Below are 7,740 nucleotides of genomic sequence, written 5' to 3'. Positions count from 1 at the left end.
ATTGGCACATGCCATGCAACCCTTGCACTTTGGCATTCCGCGCCTACATCAAAGGCCACGATTCCTCTCAAGATGCAAAATCTCGACCGTCGAAGGTCGCCACTGAGCCGACACATCTATCAAGCTCAACTTATCAAACACCAGCGACATGCTACACGTTTTCCACGAAAACACTCGAGACATCAATACATGTCACAAACTCGGGGATGCTCTTTAGGGTTTTGGTTTGGCAGTTTACAGCGTGCGGCATACACAAATGCCCGTTTCAAGACAGTGTATTAAGAATAAAACAGTTAGTAAATGCAGGAAGTAATGGTGAAACACTCTTTCATTATGGAAATCAATTTCATGAAATTCCATCAATACCATGCGTTATCACCTCTTTCCATTTAACTCATCTGAGGCCAGAGTACGTTTCACTTAGACTTGTATAAATAGGTCTTACCTATTTCCACCAAAACAACAAGTTTTTGGTCAGGAAAAATATAATACTCAGAAAGGAAACTCTGCTAGCTTTCCCAAAATCTCTCACCTTCTGATACAAGTCAAGTACTAGTCTTCCAGAACTGTTCTGGTCTCAACACTCTCTTCGCTTCCCTCCCTAAACTAGCCCTTCTCCTCCTCTTTGTGACCGAACCAAATCCGGAACGACCATTTCTTGGTTTAGGCCGGAGTTGTACATATTGATCTCTCAAATCTAAAGTACTCTCGTGTAGTACATTTGTTTAGGGTTTAGATTTGTTTCTCACTCACCTACCGAAATTACCAAAATCGGCAGAAACGATTTTCACCCATAACACCAACTCAAGTACGCGGACTTGGTTCGCGGACTTAAGTTCCCGGAAGGAGTTCTCAAACTCCAGTAGATTTTCTCGGGATGAGAACTTTCTCCAGTACGCGGACTGGGTTCGCGGACTGAGTTCGCAGACTGGGTTCGTGAACTGGGTTCGCGGACTCTGTTGCGGTTTTCTTGATCAACAAAGTACGCATGCTTTGGTTCAAGGAATAAGAACTTATACATATATGTGTTACCACACAATGCTTATATCCAACAATGGTTATATAATCTAAACTCTCATTTCAATCATTGAAACATTCTTAGAGGACGTTATATAGTTGTTGTTCACAAACTATTTTTCGTCAAAGCCATTTTCAAGTAATTGAAACATAATATGGCTTTCGTCACTAGTAAAGATGAACTTGGACAAAGCAAAATCTTACCAACACATATTTCGAGAAATATGTAAGTGAGTTAGACTCAGCTCGAAACAATAAATTGTTCCACATATTCAAAAATTACCCAACACAATATGTGCGCCCCAATTCTTTTGCAATCCTCACCGCATTTACTAGGGCTTCTTGGTGAGGATGCACTTCCAACAGAATCAGGTTGTGTTGAGGTGAACAAAATCTTGCTCACCATAGGTATTCGAAACAAAATCATGCATGGAATCTAGGAATTTAACAACTTCCTTGAAACTTTCAATAATTGTTCCATACCTCTTTAAGATGTTATACCTTGTCGAACTCTTGTCTGGGAGATCCTTCTTGATAGTACTCGTTGCTTTATTGATCTTCTTTGGTACCCATTTCTGAGTAGCTTTTGGAGCAACGTATTTCTTTTTCTCCCCAATATAATTATGAAACTTATTTGAGGGAATACTAGAAGAACTGAAATTATGAGACTCAGTTTTTCTCCAGTTTGGAATATCAGATCTTGTCATCTTAACAGAATCAGATCTGGTTTTATCTCGTTTAAAAAATCTGCAATTCCTTTGCAAGTGACCTGGTTTTCCACAATAAAAGCAATGTTTAGTAGGGTGGAAAAAGTTATGTTTAGTGTTACCTGAATGTGTATGTGCTTGCTTTGGAGCTCGACAGAATTTCCTCTTTTCGTCATTGGCAGTTGGTAGAGATACTTCACTTTTATCAACCATGGAAGGTTTTGGTTGAGAAGAATCTTTAGCTTTGACAAATTTTACCTCTTTGCAAATACTAGGAGCGTCTATTCCTTCATATCCCAATCCTCGTGTATCACGATGAATTCTACATGCTCCCAATATCGAGGTTAATTTATCTGAGCTGCTATTTTTAGACAAACTCTCTTTTAAGATCGAGTTTTCTTCTTCCAACCTTTTGATCTTTTCAAGTGCAATAACTAGATCATTCTTGGATGATTCACATTGAACTTTGAGATCTTCTCGTTCCGAATCAAATAACAAGTTCATCTCAATGTTCTCCAAGTTATCTAGCTTTGCTTGAAGAGTAATTTCCCGATCTCGACCTTTGGCAATTTATTCTTTAAGATTTCATATTTCGCGGAGATAGTCTCTTACACCAATAGAATCAAGTTGGTCTTGCAAGTCTTTATTCCGACTATGAAGTCTGTCATATTTAACTTTCTCACTGAAAATGGTGCTTTCAGCTTCCGAGAATTTCTGATGACAGTCTTTAAGAAGATTATTAGCAACTGGATCAACATGGAACAATTCTTCGTCAGAATCAGAATCAGTATCCGAAAGGATTTTTCCAGAAGCTAATGCATACTCGCCTGCGTACTCTTGGTGATCATAATCAGGTCCATCATCAAGAGTAGGCAAGGCTGCTGCATATGCCGATTGTCTACGACTCCAGCTAGGATATACTGAAGACAAGTTCCCGAAACCGCGACAATTATAGCATTGTACATCATCATTAGGAGATGTTGCTGAAAAAGCGGGGGTCTAACAACACCACCGAATATTTCGCTGAGCAATCTGTACGGATTAACTCCGAAATACTTTGCTAGAGAATCAACTAGAAAGTCAGACCCAATCTAGATAAAAGTATCTCAAGGAGTTAATATCTCTCTCTTGATTTGATTTTTACTCAAGCTAAAAACAATAGCGAGTCTTTATCAAATACAAGGAATACTTGGACGGTACCAAAGACCAATGTCCAAGGATCAATCAATATCAATCAACAACCAAATGTTGGATTTCCAATTGATGATCACGAACGCACAACCTGTATTATTTCATTATATAAAATATAATGCGGAAAAGAAATAACACAGACACCCAAAATTTTGTTAACGAGGAAACCGCAAATGCAGAAAAACCCCGGGACCTAGTCCAGATTGAATACACACTATATTAAGCCGCTACATACACTAGCCTACTACAAGCTAACTTCGGACTGGACTATAGTTGAACCCCAATCAGTCTCCCACTGATCCAAGGTACAGTTGTACTCCTACGCCTCTTATCCCAGCAGGACACTGCGTACTTGATTCCCTTAGCTGATCTCACCCACAACTAAGAGTTGCTGCAACCCAAAATCGCAGACTTGATAATAAAAAAATTTGTGTCACACAGAAAAGTCTATAAAAAGGATAAATATGTCTCCCACAGAAAAATCCTAGGTTTTGTTCCGTCTTTTGATAATAATCAAGGTGAACAAGAACCAATTGATAATCTGGTCTTATATTCCCGAAGAACATCCTAGATTAATCAATCACCTCTCAACAATCCTTCTTGACTACACAAGCGGTTTGTCGAGGAATCACAAACAGTGAGACAAAGATGTTTGTGACTTCTTTATCTTGCCTATCGGAGAATTCTCACGATATCAAGCCAATCAAAGATTGTACTCATACGATAGAATATGCAAGATCAGATCACACAACTACGATAAAGTATTATCGGTCTGGCTTCACAATCCCAATGAAGTCTTTAAGTCGTTAACCTGGTTTTATATAAGAAAACCAAAGGTTAGAGGACAATCGACTCTAGCGGGCGCACTAGTATCACACAGACGTGTGGGGATTAGTTTTTCACAATGCTAGATTTCTCTTGATCAACAAAGTTCGAAAACTTCGGTTCAAGGAATACATGGTTATGTAATCTAAACTCTCATTTCAATCATTGAGACATTCTCAGAGGACGCTATGTAGTCGTTATTCACAGACCGATTCACGTCCGAGCAATTCTCAAAGTGATTGAAACTTTTCATTATCAAAGATCTTTAACTTTCCAACAAGAGTATTTCAGGAAAGTGTAGAAAGATTGTTTGCTTCTTCAATGACATGTTTCTTAGACTCGTACCTTGATGGTAGAGACCTGAGAATTTTGCACACAATAACTTTCTCCGGAATAGTTCTTCCTAATGAATATGAGGAGTTAACTATTTGAGAAAGTCTTTGGTTAAACTCATCAAAGGTTTCATCATCAGTCATGCGAAGGTTTTCCCAGTCAGAAGCTAGATTTTGAATCCTTGCTTTTTTCTCTGCGGGATTCCCTTCGAATACGGTTTCTAAGATATCCCAAGCGTCTTTAGACTTATTACACGTAGTCACGTGGTGCTGAAGATCCGGGGTAATGACATGGATGATAGCATTTAATCCATCAGAATTTTTCTTTGCAGCAAGAATCTCAAGATCATCGTAATCACCAATATCCTTTGCAACAGTTACACCGTCTACTGTAACTAATGGAGAATTATAGCCATTAACAATACAAACCCATGATTGAAAATCTCGCGCTTGAATAAAAGCACGTATAACAATTTTCCACCATAAATAGTTTGTGCCATCGAAGGCTGGCGGTACGTGTATGGAGATAGCATTTATGTCCATAGAATCAGATTGCTACAAACACAGACTTATGAGGTCTTAGCGTGTTTGCCTGCTCTGATACCAATTGAAAATGCGGGGGTCTACCAACCACACCCAATAATTCTTTTGGCAATCTGTATGGACTAACTCCAATATAGTTTCAAGAGAATCAACTAGACAGTCAGACTCAATCTTAAGAAAAGTATATCAAAGAGTTATATCTCCATTTCTCAATTCAATCCGCAATCAAACAAATAGGAATTTGCGATCCCGATTGAATATAAGAAATAACTTGGACGGTATCAAAAACCAATATCCAAGTATCAATCAATTTAATCAACAAACCAAAGGTCGGATTCACAATTGATTGAACTTACGTAAAACCTGTGATATTTCAATTATATAAACAAATATAATGCGGAAAAGAAATAACACAGACACCAAAAATTTTGTTAACGAGGAAACCGCAAATGCAGAAAAACCCCGGGACCTAGTCCAGAATAAACACACACTGATTATAAGCTGTTACACCAATTTCCTACTACCTATTCGGACTAGATGTAATACATGCTTCAGCACAAATAGAACTCCTAGCACAACACCGATTGTCTTTAGGAATTCTTCTCGTAAATCTTCTAGCAGAACCCAAGGCTCTCTTTAGAAAATACAAAAAACACGATTGATATGATTCGATATTTTGTTTGCAAAAAACACCGGTTTGATTTCCCTTTAGATGTGAATCAAGGATTTGGAAATCTTGTGTTTATTTTGATAATAACAATTACTAGGTAAAAGTAATATCAAAAACAAACTTGTAGATTAGGGATTATTATACTCTTCAATAAAGGAAGAGAAACCTAATGATTCTACAACAAGAACAACTAGAATAAATCTAGAGATATCTTGTTTAAAACTTCTTAAGGTTTTTACGAGATACCTTAATCGAAGTTTTCTTTCTAGCTTCCGATTTCGACTAACAAGTGTTGGTATACGATCGGAAACTGAAATCTATCAAAACCTAGGGTTTATGATCAACAACTCTTGAATGGTTTTATATCAGAAGAGAAAACCTTAGAATAGACAAGAGGTGAAAAACCTTGATTACATGTTGTATAATCAATCTCGAAGATTAATCCAACTCGGCTTTGTGATCCCCAATACAAAGACTTTTATCTCACTCTTGTTCACGAAGAACAGAAGACATGGAAAACAACCTTATGAAGCTTACACCAATTTTCCAAAGGGGATAAGATAACGTGTAGCACTCATTAACCTTTTATTTATAGTGAAGGGTAACTTGGAAGCTACGCAAATCTATTTTCTTTTTTCAAGACTCTCCTAATTTTGGGAGTTTTTCCTAAGTTACAACTCTTGCCCAAATAATTAAATAATTAATTAATTAGCAAATATTGTATTTATGTGAATAAATCAAATTTTAACTTAGGCAGGAAATAAGAGTTATCACAAACAGTTTAATATGACAATCAAATATGTTTGGATTAATAGCCAACTTGCCTAGATAAGGAAACGTCACCAACTTGAACAAAAATGCCTTTTAGTCACGTAATTGGGCCCAAGTCCGTGAACCGTTACAAACAGTCCATGGATTGTTTCCTACTAACGAACTGTAATAATTACAACAACACTTATAATTGTTACTTTAATAAATCATTCAGACCTTCATCGTTATAACTCGGAATTGAGTGATTCTTGGCTCTTAAATTCGTAATCCCATTCACTATAACATGAGAACTTTTCCAGGGATAAAGGTTATTGTCACCAAGGTAATGAGTCAAATAACCTCAAGTATATATACATAAATGTACATTTACCGTCATAGGAATTGTTCCATAGAGTGAGCATTTATCTCGATAGATTAGAAAGGTAGTTTTGAACAAGAATCCAAATGAAATCAATCACATACCTTTGTTGATGAAGTGCTTGTTGATGTCTTCTTGTAGTCTTCAATATCCATCCTTTAAGGATAGCTTCGATTCAACTTATTAGACCTAATCTAGTCTGAAACTATCTTTAGTATGCTAAATAAAGAATGCATTCTGGCAACTAAAATTGACAACTAACTTAACATACCAACGCTAGTGGGTTCAACCGAGCAATTCTCTAACAAACTTGAAAACAAGCTTGAGATAGCAACGTTTGCGAGTTCGACCGAGCAGTGCTCTAACAGTGTGAACTACTAACTAATTCTCCCCCTTTTTGTCAATATAAATTGGCAAAGGTACGAAAACTATGAGATCGTAATGAATTCTCAAAAAGAATTCATGACTAACGAGACATATCAACTTTTACTTTAGATGATATCACAGAGTCGAAACTTAGAGTTTATTATGATACAAGTAACCCCTACATGTTCCAAAACCGCTCCTTCCTACAAGAATATAACAATTAAGCACAAGTTCAAAAAGAACTCTCCCAATTTGATGTTATTCCCAAAAGAACAACACGAGTGACCTTATTCCAGGGAGAAGGATTTATATATATTGGATTTTAGAAATCCCACAAGGAGATATGAGCTAAGAACCAATAATTTAAAGTCTCTCATTAGATCGTGTTACTAAAAATTAGAACTATCTCATGGTAAACAAACAATACACAATATGTAATCATGAGCATAAAATATTGTGATCATCTTTTCTAAGATATAAACTTGTATATACAAGAATTGATATTCTTAGAAGGAAGAACAACCTTTTCCACAAGGATTTATACCAAGAATGGCTACCATCAGTGTATCAAAAAGTTTCCTTAACAGTAAAAACCAAAAGCTGTTGACTTTGATTATTTCTTCTAACCTGTTATACTTAAGAATTTCAACACAAATCAAGTTAGGTAAATCATACATGTGGTGTATAAATAATTTAGCCATATTCATCTATCACTTCTAGATCAAATATGATGATCAATCAATCATGAAAGATAATAAAATGAATCTAATTGTGTTTCAAATAGAGTTGTTCAATTGTTCACTATCTAATAGAAAAATATATGAAAAAATTGAATCGAAATCGATTTGATTCGTAATTGTACAAAGTACTTATACAAAAATCAATTCATGAACATTAAGCCACGGTTTGCAAAAAATGCATTCCTTAGATCATAAATGTTTTAATTCATGATATGATAAT

Source organism: Papaver somniferum, chromosome 3 (assembly GCF_003573695.1).
Source record: "Papaver somniferum cultivar HN1 chromosome 3, ASM357369v1, whole genome shotgun sequence".
In the NCBI taxonomy this organism is placed as follows: Eukaryota; Viridiplantae; Streptophyta; class Magnoliopsida; order Ranunculales; family Papaveraceae; genus Papaver; species Papaver somniferum.
The sequence above is the reverse complement of the archived record's forward strand: the minus strand, read 5'-3'. Positions refer to the sequence as shown.